The 18,095-nt window shown below is 41.1% G+C and overlaps 1 long non-coding RNA gene across 1 annotated transcript in view; it reads right to left on the bottom strand.

Moving 5' to 3' along the window:
- Positions 1-6,408: 6,408 nt before the first annotated feature.
- LOC144819922 (uncharacterized) overlaps positions 6,409-18,095 on the bottom strand; it is a 1,320,117-nt gene continuing 1,308,430 nt past the window's right edge. Inside the window, exon 5 of the long non-coding RNA XR_013607623.1 lies at positions 6,409-6,502. This is a non-coding gene — a long non-coding RNA (uncharacterized LOC144819922). The remainder of the gene's footprint in view (positions 6,503-18,095) is intronic.

Below are 18,095 nucleotides of genomic sequence, written 5' to 3' on the forward strand. Positions count from 1 at the left end.
TTGATTTGTGCATTTTGTCATCTATATTGATAACTCTTTTTATGATATTATCGCTACTGCTGTCTGTGGCATGGCCACACAAAACTGGTTTACCCTGTAAGCTCTCTGAACCTACTGTGTCTCCATATATTGAATGGTGGTACTGCTGCTTGAGCCTTTAAAGGTTTTCCAGCGGTCACCAATGGCTGGTGCCTGAGATTAGTATAACTTTGATATTTCCACCCTGCACCATCCAGGCAGAACTTCAGTCCTAAAGATACGACTGTGAAAATGCCTGAAAGTGCAGGGCAAACAGTTAATTTACAAAAACTGCATATATGTTTTTCAAAAATGATCCGCCATCTGATTTTGCATCATCAGAAGTTTTAACTGCTTTTAATTCCTGTAGAATTGTGCTGAACCATGCACTATTTTGCCACAATTAGCTCCAGGTTGTCTTGGGTAAGAAGAACTCCCAATAGCTCTAGTGAGGGGATGAAATGAGGGGGATGTCCTCAGTGGTGCTGGAAGGATTTTCAGAGAGGGGATGCTGCCATCAGTGTTATGTCATCACTGCAGTAATAGAAGAAGTGAAAAATCAAAGCATTACACAAGGTACAAGTACAGCACATGAGCCATGCTCATTCTGCAAACAAAATGGTGGAAGAGTAGTGTGTGCCCAGTAGTACATTTTGAAGCATATTGACCCAAATATTTGCCTAAAACGTTGTGTGGTAGAGCACTGCCATTTACTGTGAGAACATTCACCACTGAAAAGGCCTCTTGAATTGGCTACTATATTAGGTGGCAGCTCAATCTTTGCGGGCGGTCAGGCGGGGTAGCAGCACTATGTAAACATGCATGAATGTTTGGCCGCCAGTTTCAGGCTGCCAAGCAGTCTTGCGCACCTAGCATGTTCCCCGTCAGGCCGCATTACAGCCTGGGTGAAGAACATGCCCAGGCTCCCAGTTCCTGTCTAAGCGCCGAACCACGGCACTCAGACTAATCACCACGCTGCGTTGTGATTGGCTTAGGGGAACCTGGGTGCTTCCTGCATGCTCTGTTCCTGTTCCAGGAGAGATGTCGGTAGAAAGACGCAGCGAGACGCCGTGAGGAGGTAAGTGTATTTTTTTATCTTTACCCCCTCTCCCCCCGCCCTCTGCCCTGCCACCCCTAATCTGTGTCAGCTGCCACTGACTACATTTGCGTCAGGCAAGCAGTTTAACTGCTAAATGTATAGGGCACACACATGATAATGTGTGAAAACTGAATTTCTATTGATATTCATCATATGCACATGACATAAGTAAAGTGTCTTGGTTTGTTTTAATCCTGTTAAAATGTACATACTTGTCAGAATTTAAAAGATAAACAATCTGCCTCTTTTGTACTTTACCTGCTGCTGGTATATTTTGAAATATTTATTTAGTTAATTTCCGGGTATTTAACTTTTAAAAGTGTTATTAAAGGTTTGACAATTCTTGTACCCCAGTAATATTGTTATTTGGTTCAGCTTACAAAACATCCTTCCTTTCCAATTGTGGAAAGAAAGAGTAAATCTCAAACTTCACGTAATATAAAATAACAAGCTCTTGGTCATAAGATATTGCTTGACACTTGAACGTTGCTCTATAAACACAAACTTTAAAAGCGTCTGTATGGCTCATTTGCGTTCAAAATTTCTGCAAGGTTTTTGTGGGGTGTTGCAGCCCCCCCTCTCCCACCCGCTCACATGCTTTCAGCGTCTTTGCGTGTTGACGTTTCCTGAAAATGTAATTACAGTTCTTTCAGACTACTTGTTTTCCTCCTGTCTGAATGTGCATATCCTTGGTGCTTGGATTCCCCCTGTACAGATTCCTATTTTGTGTGACCATACATTGCTATCTTTTGTTTATTGGTACAGTTAGGGTGGTGAAATTGTTCAAATCCTAATCAAGCATGTAAAGGGCTTTTGTGCCATGTCTAAGTCTGCACTATCATAATATTATAAATAAATGCAAAATAAATACATTTTAAAGAACATAGATAGCTCCTCTGGCCTTTCTGATTCACTTCAAGCCTTCAACAAATCTTTATGCACTTTATCAATCACAGTCTGCTACATATTGTTTACCACTGAGGACCACCCTTACATTTTAATCGCAGCCATATCACTTCTCAGTAGTGATCTATGCTGGCTTTTTTATTGTGACGTACTTTGCAACCTTATATTCGGACAAATGTGATAGGGTATTTTTAGTGCCTTCATTGGTTTCTCAAAAAACGTCAGGCACTATATAAAAGATATTCTATTCCGGTAATCAATTCAACCACTTTATTAGTTGATATCTTACCATTAGTAGGGATTACACAATCCTCAGAACTTACTTTAAAATGGGCATCAGTAGGATTTTGTAAGGTTTTGGATTTTCTGAGGAACGGAAAATGGCTGACTACGCTCGAAATGACACAGCTAATAGCCAATGACTTTATTCTTTTAGAGTCATATAATATCCTCCTTAAATTCTTCACTGAGTTAGATGTTTCTCAGATTAGCGAACAACATCAGCTAATTAAAGACATTTTAGAAGATCCATTCACGAGAAAACCAGGGGCATGGAAAAAGCTTTTAACCTCAGTTAGGGCCTTAGATTTGGGGCAGAAGGCTATTAAAGAATGGAAGGATTATGAAGATTTAGAAATGTCAGCTAATTTGTGGTTATTCATCAACATTCTTAATTTTAAAATGCTTAGAGGCGCCAACTGGCGTAGGATGATTTTTTTTAGTAAATGGCAATTGTATCGAACCACTGAATCTTTGTCAAAAATGTATCCCAATCATTCACCACATTGCTTTCGTTGTGTTAATTTCCTTTAGCTAACTGTTCACATATGATGTTACAATTTCCTATGATCAAGACATTCTGGAAGGATATCTTCTGTTATTTGGAATTCGAATGTGGCGCTCAAATAACAGTGAGCGATTTGTTAATCGTAATTGTTTACGATCCTGACCTTTGTCTGTCCCATTATATGGTCAACTTTTTATACATTGCAATGGCAGTAGCCAGATCACTTATACTGCAAAGATGGCTTACTGCTGTCATCCCTTCGGTCCTGGAATGGACTAACTAAATGAAAAGAATTAACGAAAACTGAATGTTCCTATGCCCTACGTGTGGGGGGTCTTAAAAAATGTGTGGAAATATGGGCTTCTTACTTTGACTGTGATTGTGACGGGGATTAGCTTATTCTATTCATTTTTCTTGTTAAAGGAAAGGGATGGGAGGGAAGAGCAAGAGAGGGAGGAAAAAGAGAAAAAAAGGGGGAATTCTTTTTTTCTTCTTCCTGGCTTTCTGTGCATTTGTTCCTGACTTCATATTGCTTTCTGAATTATTTATAAGATTCTGGACATTTTATGTTTGACTAAAGGTATTCTTTTTGGTTTATGGTATTGGCTGTAATGGATTTATTGTATTGTTTTTTCTGTCTAGACTTCAATAAAAAAAGTAATTAAAAAATGTGATAGTGTATTTGTAGACTGGCAGGATTAATGTATTTCGGTATTTTTACATGGAAACCACAGAGTAGTCAATTGGCATATGATATGGCATGACCTGACATGTGATAGTGTATTTGTAGACTGGCAGGATTAATGTATTTCGGTATTTTTACATGGAAACCACAGAGTAGTCAATTGGCATATGATATGGCATGACCTGACATTAAATTATGTTTTTTTTATCAATGTGATTTTTTTTTCTATTCATCAATTCTCCTTAGAATGGCAAAATATATAAAGATTTAAAGAAAGCACTACTTTTTATTCCAAAAATTATTCATGCATAAATTATATGTACTTAGCCCAGTTCTAAACTCTGAGAAACTGCACAAGGTTTCCGATGCCTTTCAAAAACATAAATTTTTTACAACAATTCGAAATGTTCTTAAAATCAAATTATTTGCACATCCCAGTGTTAAAAGTAATTTTGTAGGTGAAACTTTATCAAATGTGTTCAGAAAGTCAAGGTACATCACACCTTCCTTATTTCTCACAGCAGCACGTTTTTAATATCAAATGTCTTTGACAGGCATTTGTTGTCAGTGAAGACCCACCACTTTACAGTTCACATCACCTTGAAACTTTGGAATTGTATATGCCCTGGTACTTTGAAATTCAGTATTGAATCTGTTCTAAATTACACACTAGGCTGACTGGTCTACCGCTAACAGGTCCTACCTTTCCCTGTTAATTTGTCAAATATTGACACAACACCTGCACAAGTCATCCATTGAAAAACCACACTGGAAAGATATTTACCAACATAACTACTGAGAACTTGCTAAAACTGCCACTAACCCCTTTATTATTGTCAGTGTCAGTTTCTCATCCAAATGTCACTTTTGCAAATTAGTTCAAGCTGTTCTTATATTTTAATTATGAGGCAGAACATGCTAATGACTTTACAGGTCATTTCTTCAAATGTGAAAATAGTTGGTGATGAAAAAGATTCATCACTACATGCAGGCTACAGGAACATCACATTTGTAGACATTTACAAAATGTATTTTTTGTTCACATGCTCTGCCTGTAAAACTTGCACACCTTTTTGATATTTCTAAAAGTAGACAACCCTGAGGGTTTTTCCTAATCTTCTTAACTATTCCCCTCTCTCATGTAAAATTGCTTGATCACCCATTCCCCTCGTTATGTATTTAATATTTTATAAAGTAAATATTACATATTTACGGTATAACAGGCATAACTCACACTTTCCTTTTGACTAATTCAATTATCATGCCCAAATATTCAAATTTGATGATACAATATCTTGATTTTTCCACATTGGTGTGAATATTGCTAAGCATTTTTTTTCCAGACGTCATGTATATTGTTTAAACCTTAACGGATTATGGAAAACACTTTATAAATGCCAATAAAAATAAATGTAGTGTCCTTGCCATCATTGAAAAATCTTTTCTGAGCCTGCAACCTAATTACTACTGTACCTGATAGAAGTCACGTCAGTATTCCTTGGCTAAGGTGATTTCTCACATAATCCAGGTAAGGGCGAGAAAACACACAATCGCAGTTGATCTTCATAGAGAAACACACTTTCTCTCCCCCACTTTAGCTATTCTTTCAATTTACCATCATCTGAGAATATATATATATATATATATATATATATATATATATATATATATATATATATATATATATATATATATATATATATATATATATATATATATATATATATATACATATACATATATATATATATTTTGTAAATGACCTTATGTTTACCAGGACATCGGCCCGGCCTGTTATGGTTCACAAAACAAACCATAATTCACCCGCAAGGCACTGCACTTCACACATGATGACATTGCTGACTTTACAAACTGCAACATCAAAATCACATTTGACGTTTTTAATTTCACTTGCTGATGTTCTCTTGTTGTACGCTGTTTTTATATTTAAAAAATGGCACCTCACCTTTAGCAAATAACTGGACCCCACACCTTGTGAAAAAAAACCTACTACTGCGCATGGTCTTTGGCCATGTGCAGTATGATTGGGTATACGCCCTGGTCTTTGGACTAGGCCCCATGTCCTGCAGTTGTATGAGCTTCAACTTTGTTGTGACTTTTGATTGGAGGTCTTAGACGAAGACTAGGCCCTTCACTGAGCTCCTTTATGAACAAAATCCAATTTAAACAGTCTTCGACTGTGAGCAGCAGGAATTATGAATTGCTGTGTGCTTACGCTCATGGAACATGCATATAAACATGAGACACAAAGTCACTGAAACCTAAATTAGAATGATTAATGCTAATATCTGCCCTAACTACAAAGCGCAGTCTCAAAGTTTATGAAACAATGAAACAGAAGCTGTGACTGGTGTGCACAGCCTGGGCTTTTCAAAAGCAGTTCCCTTCACATTGGCAGATGGATGCAAGAAATGTGTGGAAAATATCCACATGTGAAGTTTGCTCATCATGCTCCCCGCATGCGGTTGAAAAACACTAATTTAGAAGGGTATTATCGCTGCAAGTGCATTTCAAGGAATGGCCCACTCGCGAATGGCTTATTCAAAGTCCCTTTCCTAGGAAGCGGCCTGAAAATCGCGAGTTCTTTTTATTACAGGGAAAGATCTAAGACTTGGCTGCAGGGTGGAGATTCAGGATAAGCAAAAGCCTATACTAATCTCTGTACACAGAATAACACAGCAGATGAGCTTATCAATTAGATTAGAAATCTCATTTACAGAGCTGCTTCAAATCCTATAAAGCTTAAGGCTATCCTTTTTTTGCAAGGATGGTGGAGACCAACAAATGTAGGTAGCTGCATCTCCAGCAGCTCTGCTGACCTGCATTTGTTCCATATTCCATGCAAACCTGAAAATGGTGAAGAGAAGTGTATCTAGAAGTGATGAATTTCTAACCTTTCAACCCACGCTTGGACCCATCAAGAACGGCAGCAATGAGCTTCCTCGCCGGGGCGGACCGGCTTCTTGTTCTTGCTCCTATTGGGATCCTGCAAATGACAAACAAGAAGATGAGCTTCAATGCTCTGTTTGATGCTGTCACAGTCATAAAACATCTGTCAAAATATGTTACTGCATGCAGAAATCTAAATTATTTACTAGGTGCAATGCAAAGGTTTAATATGTTAAACACATCTGCTAAAATGAGGAGGTTACATGTTCAGCAGAGGAGAGCAAAATGTAAGTGCTTGGCCTTCATTTAATAGAGACAAAAAATAGAGTCCCTCCATTTCGAAAAGCCAGTTGTTGCATACCTGTAGGCAGCAGCGGGTGGAAATTTGATACGGTTGAGAGACAATATTACATCCACTACATCGCCTACCTCTACATTGTCATAGTAACTAAATAATTTCTATTCTTACCTCCACATCTGCTTCCTTATACATTAGTTTGTCATGTAGTAGTTAGATTGATGGTGGATATATTATTATTGTCTTGCAATATAATACATGCAATATAGTGGGAGCGTAACCCAACAGCACTTGCCAACTACTCAATATTGAAAGTTTTCAATCTTAAAGCTGTTACATGTTAAGGTTGTACAGTGATTGTACACAGGTTGTACACTGCTATGGTGTGAGGATTTCAGATAGAATATTCGTGTTGTTAATACCAAAAGTAAGGTGCTATCTGTGAGAGACAGAATGCATAAATCCCCCAACCAGGACCTCTGCTGGCACTCTGCTGCTAAAAAGCAGTAGTAAAATAAGTTTAGAGCATACTTATTGCAATCTCTCTAGGCAAGATATACTTTGTAAAACAGTGAGATATTTTAAGACATTGCCAGAGCCCACTAAGAGAAAGACAAAAAATGCTTGTTGGTAATTTCTTCAAAAAGATGGAATTATATTTGATGTTTTAGAAGGCTTTGCATATTAATAATGCATTCATCTATTGCCAAAGGATCAAGGACATTTGTGGCTGACTTGTGCTATGTCATCCTCGTAAACAAGATGCAGGCATAGCAACAGTCTTCCGAAGTGTGTTTATTATGAGGAGAACAAAGGCACTCTTCTCTTACAACCACCCTTGATTAAAATACAACTGTAACTTGAATACACCAAAAACATCCAGTGTTTCCCAGAGATCATTGCGATTTGTTGTGCTATTTAAACTGCACTTGTATAAATGTGAAAAAGATGAAGGACATATCTACGCCAATATGGTTTGTTAGTGGAAGGCATGGACTTTACAGGTCCAATATCTACTTATTAGTCCGCTCTCCCCAGAAGCACATGCTAAAATGTAATGGAAATTATATATGCAAATGCGACCCGCTCTCCATTGTTATTTATCACGATGCAACCTCGACATGTTCTGTATTCGTTGAAAGATGCAATCTCGCTAGAAATTAGTGCTATCTAGTTTGTTACTAACTTTGATTGGAAGAAGACAAAAAAATATATAACAACTGTACGTGGACCACTTGGCTGAACTACCTCAAACACTTAGGGGCATGTTTGTGAGCCCCTTTGCGTCGCTCTTGCACCACGCAATATGGTGCAGGAGCGAAGCAACTTAAAAATTAGATATGAAGCTAAGCAAGGCCACAGTGCATGGAACTGAGTGGCTTCATAAATCTTGAGTAATGCAACACAGTGCAAACCGCTGCTTTGCATTAATCTGCACCAGGGAGGCATTTCCATGGGTGTTACATGGTCCTCCCATGCAACATCCATGGATTTTGACGCATTCTCAGATTTACCAGAAGTGGTAGACCTGGGAATGCGCCAAAAACCTACTCCTCCCCAGGTGAGGACTAACGAGGAGAATTATTTTATTTCTCAACATTTTTCCTCTTTCTATGTCTGCTGCATTCTGAGGCACATACAGAAGGAGGAAAAAGCCTCAGGAGATTGTTTTTGTGCAGGAAGGTGCCCATTTCTGCACAAAAAAATCCTCTTTAGAATGCAGGCACCCCTGCACAATGATGCACGGGTGCTGCATTGGGGCAAGGCAGCCAGAAGGGTGCCAGCACAAGAGAAAATGCAGGTTTGCACCATATTGTCTTAAATACGGCACATTCTTGCCCTTTTCCTGTCACGCAGCTCAGCAGGGTGACTAGTTGTGCTGCCCTGCATGACTTTGCCAAATGGCCCTATAGCTCTGCATCCGTAGATGTTTTTATGATGCACAACAGTGCCTGATGCGTGCAAAATTATTGATATCCACCCATTAAAGTCTTAAAATACAATTGTGGACTACTTAGGGATTGAAAACTCAGCCTGTCTAAAAAAAATAATAATCTTGCATGACTGAAAAGATTGCTACCGCTCCAACTAGAGATATGGACCGTCAAAACCAGCCTCCAAAGACTTTAGCCCCTTAGGGAAATGTCCGGTGGGCTAAACGGTCAATCGGGCCTGTATGCTGACATTTACAGGTACTACACTTCCACATCGACCTGCTTACCTTTAAAGCTCAAACTCTATTTCATCATGCGCTGATATTTATTTCAACCTTTGAAATTCAGCCATCAAATTTCTGCTTAGAGCGCGTACAACTAGAAACTGAAGTTCCTCACATTTTCTCTTATTAAATAAAAATATTAAAAAATGTTTAGATGACTAATAAGGTATGTACAGCACTACAGAAAACTTACATTAAATAAATGTACATCTAGTTGACGTGCCCGAATGTAGCAGATACATTACTTCCTAAGTAAAGTTCGTAGTAGCACAAAGTGGTAATCATAAATTGTTGAAATGGGAGGAGCTCTGGTGAAGGCATTTTTACAGGCTTAGAGTGTTCCATTTTTATTAGGAGGTCAATGGGAATCTAGAACAAAACATCTGTTGCCATGGTTTGGTGGGGGTAAAAAAAAAATTATTTAAAGAATACGACATAACTATAGTGTTGCTTGGGTCCATCTAAATCGAATGGAATTAACAAATGGTTAACTCTGAGTAGTCTCAGTTGAAATCTATTTTGAATGGAATTTGAGGATCACTACTCTAGAAAGATTTGCATAAAATTTGTATTGTGATTACAGTTGTGAAATAAGGCAGACACAGACAGTGCGATACCCCAAACGTGAAAGTAATTGGTAATTTTTGCCACACAGAAACTAATAGCAATACAGAGAGGCATTCGTTCAAGGCAGGGACAAAACATTTGCCAAGGACATCTTGCCACCGCTGCACACCCGTAACCAGGGCCGGACTGAGAATGCAACCCGGCCCTGGCAACTAAGTCGGACCGGCCCCAAGAGAGGGGGTGCTGGTGGGAAACACTGCTGCTGCAGGGGGCCAACCAGCCCCCAGTAACAACAAGCATTTGCAATGCAATAGGTCTCGCATTTGCGAGAGTTTACGCTAGTGGCATTGTAAATGACAATGCCTTTTATTTATGTGTTTTGAAAACCAACACACATGAAAATTCTCTGGTACTACATATCGGACTGGAACCGATGTCTGTAGCCAGTGCTCAACTGACTGAGCTATCATACAAAACAATCTCCATCATGTTAGCATAGCATGTTAGTGACATTCAGTGGAGGACTTATCTTTTTTTAAATACATTTTTAAAAAGGGAACATTTCCTTGTTTGTACGATACGAGTAACTGTTTGGGATTGACATTTAGAACCGTGGGGCCCCCCTTGTCAGGGAACCCCCCACTACCACAAAGCAGTCTACCATGGGAGGGGCTCAGTGTGAAAGTTAGCCCTGCCCCTCAAGTCTTTTGTCCCCCTTGTCGGGGTCTGCTTGGATGCAGATTCAGAACGCTTTGCATGCGAAGGGGTCATTGCATAGAGCTGAAAGAACTGCCCATTCTGGGCCCTGCCCCATCAGAAACTGGAAGTTCCACCTGCAGTGACAATGCCCGGCCATCAGAAACCCAAAACTGCCTGCATTCTCATGCTCAGCCATTACTCCCATCTGAGCCCTTCCCTAAGTGAAGAAATGCACCAACCATGTGCTTTAATGCAATACATGCCTGGTGCACATTTTGTGAAGACAATGGGCAAGTACAAAGCATTCACACCAGCTAATCTCACTGATCCCATCGTTATCAGAATGAGATAAACATACATTTTGACTGTGTGCGAGGCCCTGACCACAGGACCCCTCCCTGAACGAGGGCACTAGGGGGGACGCTGGATGCATTACAGAACGGTGCCCAGAGCCCAAAGGATACATGCAGAGCATCAGCACAGCCCCACAGTGAAATACGTTAACAAGGGGGCGGGCCACCCACAAAAAGGTGCACACTCAATATTCCCAAAAAAAAGTCAATGCATCGCACTTTCAGAAATAAGGATATTGTGCCAAGGTACCTGAGAGCAGGGTGTATAGTTTCAATTTCTGTTTTGGAGGTGTTAACGCGGGATTACTGGTTACTAGTTACCTTACCAAATCCCAAACTATGTCGACTGAATCGTTGGTACCTGTCATTGAGTAACAGGTAATCTTACAATAAATCAATTTTCTTAAGAACTTACACCACTCTAAAGGACCACTGACCAAATTTTAGGTTTCAAAGATTTAATATAAAGTCAGAGATAACTGAAGATACAAACTTCTCAAAATGAGATTCAGAAGATAAATCGGTATCACTATGAACATGAACTTCTTGAGTAGTCTAAGTCTGAAAAACAAAATAATAAGTACAATCTCGAAAACCATAAGGGTTGCCAAAATGGATACAAGTTGCAACCTCAAAGTCATTACAGAAAAGAAAATTAAGGTTAGTCTGTCCCTACACTATACTAAGTGACATCCCTACTTAGCAAGATCTTTACCCCTCTAGGTGTCAGCCGTGGTGACTTCCTAAGAAGATCACGCACTTCTCTTTGTCTCTTCTCTGATAATGGGTCTCTCCTGATCAGCCTATCTGCCTACCCATCCGCTTCCTTAGGCTCCCAAAATCATCTGCTCTGCTCTCTCCCCGGGTCTCTTTCCCTAATACCAAATCACATTTCCAACAGAAACGCCCCTTGGGACGCCCCTCACGTGGTATATCTTTGCGCGGCAAACTCCATGATGGTACTCTTGAAGACCCTCGTTAAAGTTGACCTTAGTTCCCAGGCTTCTTCTCCAGTGCGCTGATACCCCCTGAAATTCCTGGAAACTCCTACAGGCCTGCGCCAAGCGCCACTGAACAAAGCCCCTTTCATTCTAGCTGATTAAGACCCTTGCACCTGCATACAGTCCGTCCTGCAGTGGGCCTCAAATTCCAGACTCCACCATATCTTTGAGTCATAAAACACACTCCAAGCTCTGTGCTGGACACCTCTCGACTTCTTCCTTAACGAGCACATGGTAGTTCAAACGATATGACATTATCAGTTCAGGCCTACTTGATTTACATGAAGCAGGTCCCTGCACTCTTAAAACATTAACTTGATTTAAACAACATTCTTAACTAGCATACGTTTCTAAAATAACACATCTATAAAGCATATATTTCAAACTTAGTTCGATAATACATTTGGAAGAACCACGTCAACCTTGTCTCACATTATTTTAGCAGCACGTTTAGATTTTCTGTGAATTGCCATGAGGCCTACACATTATACTGGTTTTGTAAAGCTCTATTCAACTCTAACATGATTCCTTTAACATGAGAACATGAGGTTTTCATATTCATCCCAAACATTTCTACATTAGTCTCACACAGTTATGATTATTGTTACTCTACTTAAACATTCTATGCATTTCACCACTGAATATAAGACACTCTGTGTATTTCACTTCTAAATATAAACACTCTGGTGCAAAGTACATGTTAACTAACTACGTGCTTGTAAATATGGTACACTTATACATTTTTTTCAAACTTGTGCTCTCTCAGTCCCCCCTTTGATGACCTTCAGGGGTCATCACCATCAAGACACTAAAAATGTAGAACCCTTCAAAGTGAAGTCATGGCAGTGCCACCTCTTTTCATAGTCTCCAATGCTTTCAGACTCTTGTATTGAGTGTCCTGCATCGCTGTCAACTCTTCCTCCTGTTTCCTCATAATTCTCTGCAACCTATTTGCTCTATAACATTGATACAAACGCACCAATCCCCCCAAAGTGATTACGCAAATCACAATTATGATGATGGGTTTCAGTATGTACCAAACAATACCCTTTCCTAAGTTGGCAAACCAACCTCCAACTTTACCCATTCCATGACCTACTTTTTCCCACACGTTTACTTTTGCCAGGTCCTCAATTTCATAGTGTATGGCAGTGATGTTTCGTATATACTTCTCTAGAGGTTTTGAATTGTCTGGAATGTAAGTGCAGCACTCCTGGACCTTCAAAGCCTTACAGACTCCTCCCTCTTTAGCTAACAGAACGTCTAAAGCAAGTCGGTTCTGAAGAACCATTGCCCTAATCGATTGCATCTCCCCTTCTATCAGCATCAATGATCTTGCAGTACTGGCAGATAGCCTATCTACGACTGTAGCTAACCTCCTGATCTTAATGTCATTCAATATCAGTCCTAAGAAAGGGAATGCAGCACCGAGTACATCTCCAACTACTTCTGCTGCATCCAGCCCTCTCTTCCACCTAGTGGGTATTTCTTTCTTTGTCGTTTCTAAATTCTCAACATGATATATTTTAGGGAAGACAACAGCCAGATAGCATGATCCGTACCAATTATCTGGTAGCTTCACATAGGCATTTCTTCCACATACAAAATATACATTTGGAATTGCTTGCATCCCCTTCAAAAAATCCTTAGAGTAATACTCCAGTTGAAAGGCATGTTCACAATTGACTTGACCTACATAAAAATTCTCATAATAGGAGTAACTCCTGTGAATGCACAGTTTCCCCCGTTTCTCCTTATCCAAAGCAATTGGACCAATACTACCTTTTCTTTGATGTGCCCTTTCCTCCTTGGTCCAATCTGTTTCCCATTGTCCTGATGCCTTCAAAATCTTCTGCCTCCTGTATCTAGTATCTACCTGTCCTATAAACTTTTTCTCAACTTCTGACACTTGACAAGTCAGATTGTTTCTTCGAGCATGTGAAGTATCTAACGTTTTCCATGGAATAAACCATTTGTGTAATCTGTCTTCGCTTTTGTAATAGTCCCATTTGTTCAAATGCTTGAAATTCGGGACCTCTGGCAATGTCGAGTCGAAATTCGAGAAATAATACTCAAATCCATCTCGTCCATAAAATATGCTCAACAACAAACTGCATATGATTCCATATGTCAATGGAAGATGATGGTACCTGATACCCTCCTCCACAGAAGCTGGTAATTGCATACAAACGTAGCAATTCTTCACCTCCATGGCGTCAACGTATTCATAAAGCAATTTAGCATAAGCATTTGACCTGTAATTTCCCTGTGACTCATCCATGTGTAACCTTTTTACTTCTGCATCTAACAATGCTTTGTCTTTATCATTGATGTTTCCCTTATCATTAGCAATAGGAGTTCTCGGTGTTGACACTCCCTTGTCCTCCTTTACTGCAGTTGCATCTCTCTCGTGTCCCACTATGTATGAGACAGTAACCACTAAAACTATAAGGGAAATCACCACTCCCAACAGTGTGCCAACTATACATTTTGCCCTGCGGTTCGGGTTGCCAGCCTCCATGTTCTCAAACAGTGTAGTTCTTGACTTTCTTCCAGCATTCACTTCTTCTCTTTCCTGAGCCAAAAGTCTTTCTTTCTCGCAATGTCTTTCTTTTGAACACTTGGAAGCTTGACAATTTATTTCCGCAAAACAGTTCAAAGTTCGGTAGAAACAGACAACCCTAGCCCTTCTCCATCCACTAAAAGGAAACCCCTATCACTTTTCTTCTTCCACTCGGCGCTAGGTTATCTTGCAACAAGTTTACAATTTCTTTTCAAAAGTCTTATTTTCATCTAAAGTTATGTATGGCTCAAGGAGGGACACTACGTCTTCATAAATGTCCATCCGAAGTATCATTCCCTCAGGTTCTGGGCAGTTCGTACCACAACATGGAAAGTCAACTGTTTCTAGGATTATTCTCCTTATTTCGCTCTGGACAAGTGGACGGACGAAATTGAGAGTTAACGTTTTTTCAATTTCTACTCCTGGTACTATCAGCTCTACATCCACAATCACAAAGGGGTCCGTTCTAATCAGGATCACTTTCTTCACCTTTCCAGTTCTGCGCCCCCTTGAAGACATTCGCAATATGGTATTAATCCATAACTATGAGCGCTCCTAGGATTTCTACTACTCGCTCAAGCATTTCCAAACGAAGAAGAGTTCCCTCCAATATTGGATATCGTGAACAGCAAACTGGAAACTCAACTGTCTCTAAAATCAATTTTCTTATTCCGCTCAGGAGAGGAGGATGAACGATGTTGAGTGTCAGCAACCTTTCGGTCTCCGCTCCTGGCAGTAGAAACCTTATTTGCACTGTGATGATCGGGTTAGTTCTGACCAGGTCCACTTCCCGGATCCTCCCGGTTCTGTGCCCCCCAGACATCTGCAACGAGGTAGGTCCAATCAGGAGTAGAGTATCTTCTACTAGGCACTCGCACCCTCCTTGATCTTCTAAGGCCCTCCTCGGCTTGATCCTGGATATCTTCTTCTGGATCTGAGTCTTCGGATATAGGAGTAAGCGTTTCTTCCTGGGCCGACCTCAAACTTAGCCTTCTTCTCCTTGCTGGCCAAGTGGCAGCTCCAAGCCTTATTCTCCTATTCCTTGTCCTCTCACTTGGTTCTTGGTCGCTCTGATACGGATCTGAGTCTGAGTCGTATTTACTTCTACTCTCTCCTTCAGTTGCGTCTTCCGTCTCACTGCCGTCCTGCCTTCGCTCTTCTTCTGAATCCGTTGCGTTCCCAACTTCTTCCGACACCTCCTCAGCTGCTGCAATCCCTTCTTGCGACTCTTCTTCCACTTCCGGGCTTTCGTCTGGGATAGGAGCTGTTCCTTCTAGAGGTGCTGGAACTCTTCGAGTATGGGATGCATGGATCCAATTTGGCAGCCCCCCGCACTTCACCGCAGTGTTCGTTATCAGGATTACCTGAAAGGGCCCACGCCAGCGAACATCTAGGCAGTTCTTCCGGACGTGTTTTTTAACCAACACCCAGTCCCCTGGGTTCAGGTCATGACACAGGTTCCTCGATGCTGGAACTTCAGCCGCATGCACCTGAAGGGACACAGAATGGATGGCGTCAGACAGTCCTTTACAATAATCCAAGATCAGATCATCTGTAATATTCAATAGGGCAGTAGTTGGAACTGTGGGAAGTCTCATGGCCCTCCCCATCAGAATCTCGTGGGGAGAGAGACCTGTCCTCCTGTCAGGTGTGCTGCGCATGCTCATGAGCACTAAAGGAAGAGCATCTGGCCAACTCAAAGATGTGGATGCCACTACTTTAGCCAATCTATTCTTCAATGTGCCATTCACTTGTTCCACAATTCCTGAAGCTTCTGGTCGATAACTACAATGCAGCTTTTGATCGATATTCAGTGTGGAGCACAACATCTTCACTATTTCGCTGTTAAAATGTTTTCCTCTGTCAGATTCCAAAGAGGCAGGCACCCCGAAGCGCGGTATCAACTCCCTGAGCAACAATTTAGCCACTGTGAGTGTATCGCACCTACGTGTAGGGTACGCTTCAACCCATCTGGAAAATACGCATACAATCACCAACACATACCGAAGGCGATTAACTCTTGGCATTTCGATGAAATCTAGTTGCATTCTATTGAAAGGCCCCCCCGACCTCCCAATGTGACTCAGTGTGACTGGTGTTCGCTTGCCTACGTTCAGTTGTTGGCAGGTAACACATCGCTTGCATACTGATTCTGCTGCTATTCTAAATTTAGGGCAATACCAAGTTTGCCTAAACACTCTCATCATAGCATCCCTTCCTAGATGTACTGGACCATGTATTTCTCTCGCCATGGGATTAGCTAATTCTTCAGGTAACACAGCTCTCCCATCTGCTGAAACCCAAAAATCCATTTCACTTCGCACACAACTTGCTGTTTCCCATGCCCTTTTCTCAGTTTCTGGTGCATTCTCCTGCATTATTCTTAAATCCTCCCAAGTGTCTACAGTTTCTAACATCATACTTAATTCAGTCTTTTCTTCTGCACCTTCTATTTCCACCTTTGAGAAAGAATAATTTTGTTCCGCACAATAGCGTGCGACTTCATCAGCGTATCTGTTGCCTTGTGACACAAAATCTGTATTCTTAGTATGAGCTACACACTTTACTATTGCGATGTCAACTGGACCTTGTAATGCTTCTAACAACAGCCGCACAAATTCTCCATTTCGAATGGGCGAACCAGAGGAGGTCATGTAACCTCTCTGAGACCACAACTGCCCGAAATCGTGAACCACACCGAAACCATATTGGCTGTCCGTGTAGATGGTGACTCTCTTTCCGTTTCCTGCTATGCAGGCACGAGTTAGGGCAATAATTTCTGCTACCTGTGCGGAATGTACTCCTTCCAGGCAAGCGGCTTCCACAACTCCAGTAATAGTACAAACAGCATAAGCTGCTCTCAACCGACAAGTATCGTCTCTTAAACATGAGCCATCAACAAAGTAAATTTCATCGGGGTCAGACAACGGCTCATCCACAATATCTGGTCTGGGTTTCGTGCATAGTTCAGTCACATCAAGGCAATCGTGGTCTTCACATCCTTCGCCTACTATTACAGTAGGTAATGGCATCAAAGTAGCAGGATTCAAGACAGAGCATCTCCTAAGAGTCACGTTCTCCGCAGCAAGGATAACTTGCTCGTAGCGCGTGAGCCTACTATTGGTCAGATGCTGCGTCTTCGTCCTGGTCATTAGCAATTCAACTGAATGTGGTACATACACCACCACTGGATGTCCCATCACAATACTCTCGCTCCTTTCAATGCTGACACCCGTTGCAGCAACGGATTTGAGACATCCGGGCAACGATGCGGCTACTGGATCTAATGTAGCCGAAAAATATGCAACTGGTCTACGGGCATTTCCGTGGGTCTGTGCCAAGACTGACAAAGCACATCCCTCTCTCTCACAGCAATAGAGTGAAAATGACTTCTCGTAATCGGGCATTCCCAGAGCCGGAGCACGACACAAATCGTCTCTCAGCTGCAAGAACGCCACCAAGCATTCTTCGTCCCATGGTACCGGATCACTCACCTCCTTGTGCGTCAGTTTCTGTAAGGGCTTTGCTTTCAGTGAAAAGTTAACTATCCACTGTCGGCAGTAACCCACCATTCCTAGGAACATTCTAACTTCTCTCTGTGTTGTAGGCGCATTCATCTTCATTATCGCCTCAATCCTCTCTGGTGACACCTTACGTTTTCCTTTCTCTAACCGGTGCCCCAAATACTGTACTTCCGTCAGACAGTACTGCAACTTGCTCGGAGATACCTTATGTCCATTTTCGGCTAAATGGTTCAGTAAGGCAATTGAATCTGCTTTACAGGCTTCCTCTGTCTCTGACGCAACAAGTAGGTCATCTATGTACTGGACCAGAACCGAGTTCTGGGGCAGTACTAGATTTTCGAGATTCTTTTTCAACAACTGATTGAAGATGGATGGGCTGTCTGTGAATCCTTGTGGGATTCGACACCATGTTAAAACGCGATCTTCCATTTTAAAAGCAAAAAGATACCTGCTCTCTTCATCCAATG

This window comes from Lissotriton helveticus, chromosome 2_1, assembly GCF_964261635.1.
Source record: "Lissotriton helveticus chromosome 2_1, aLisHel1.1, whole genome shotgun sequence".
Lineage (NCBI taxonomy): Eukaryota > Metazoa > Chordata > Amphibia > Caudata > Salamandridae > Lissotriton > Lissotriton helveticus.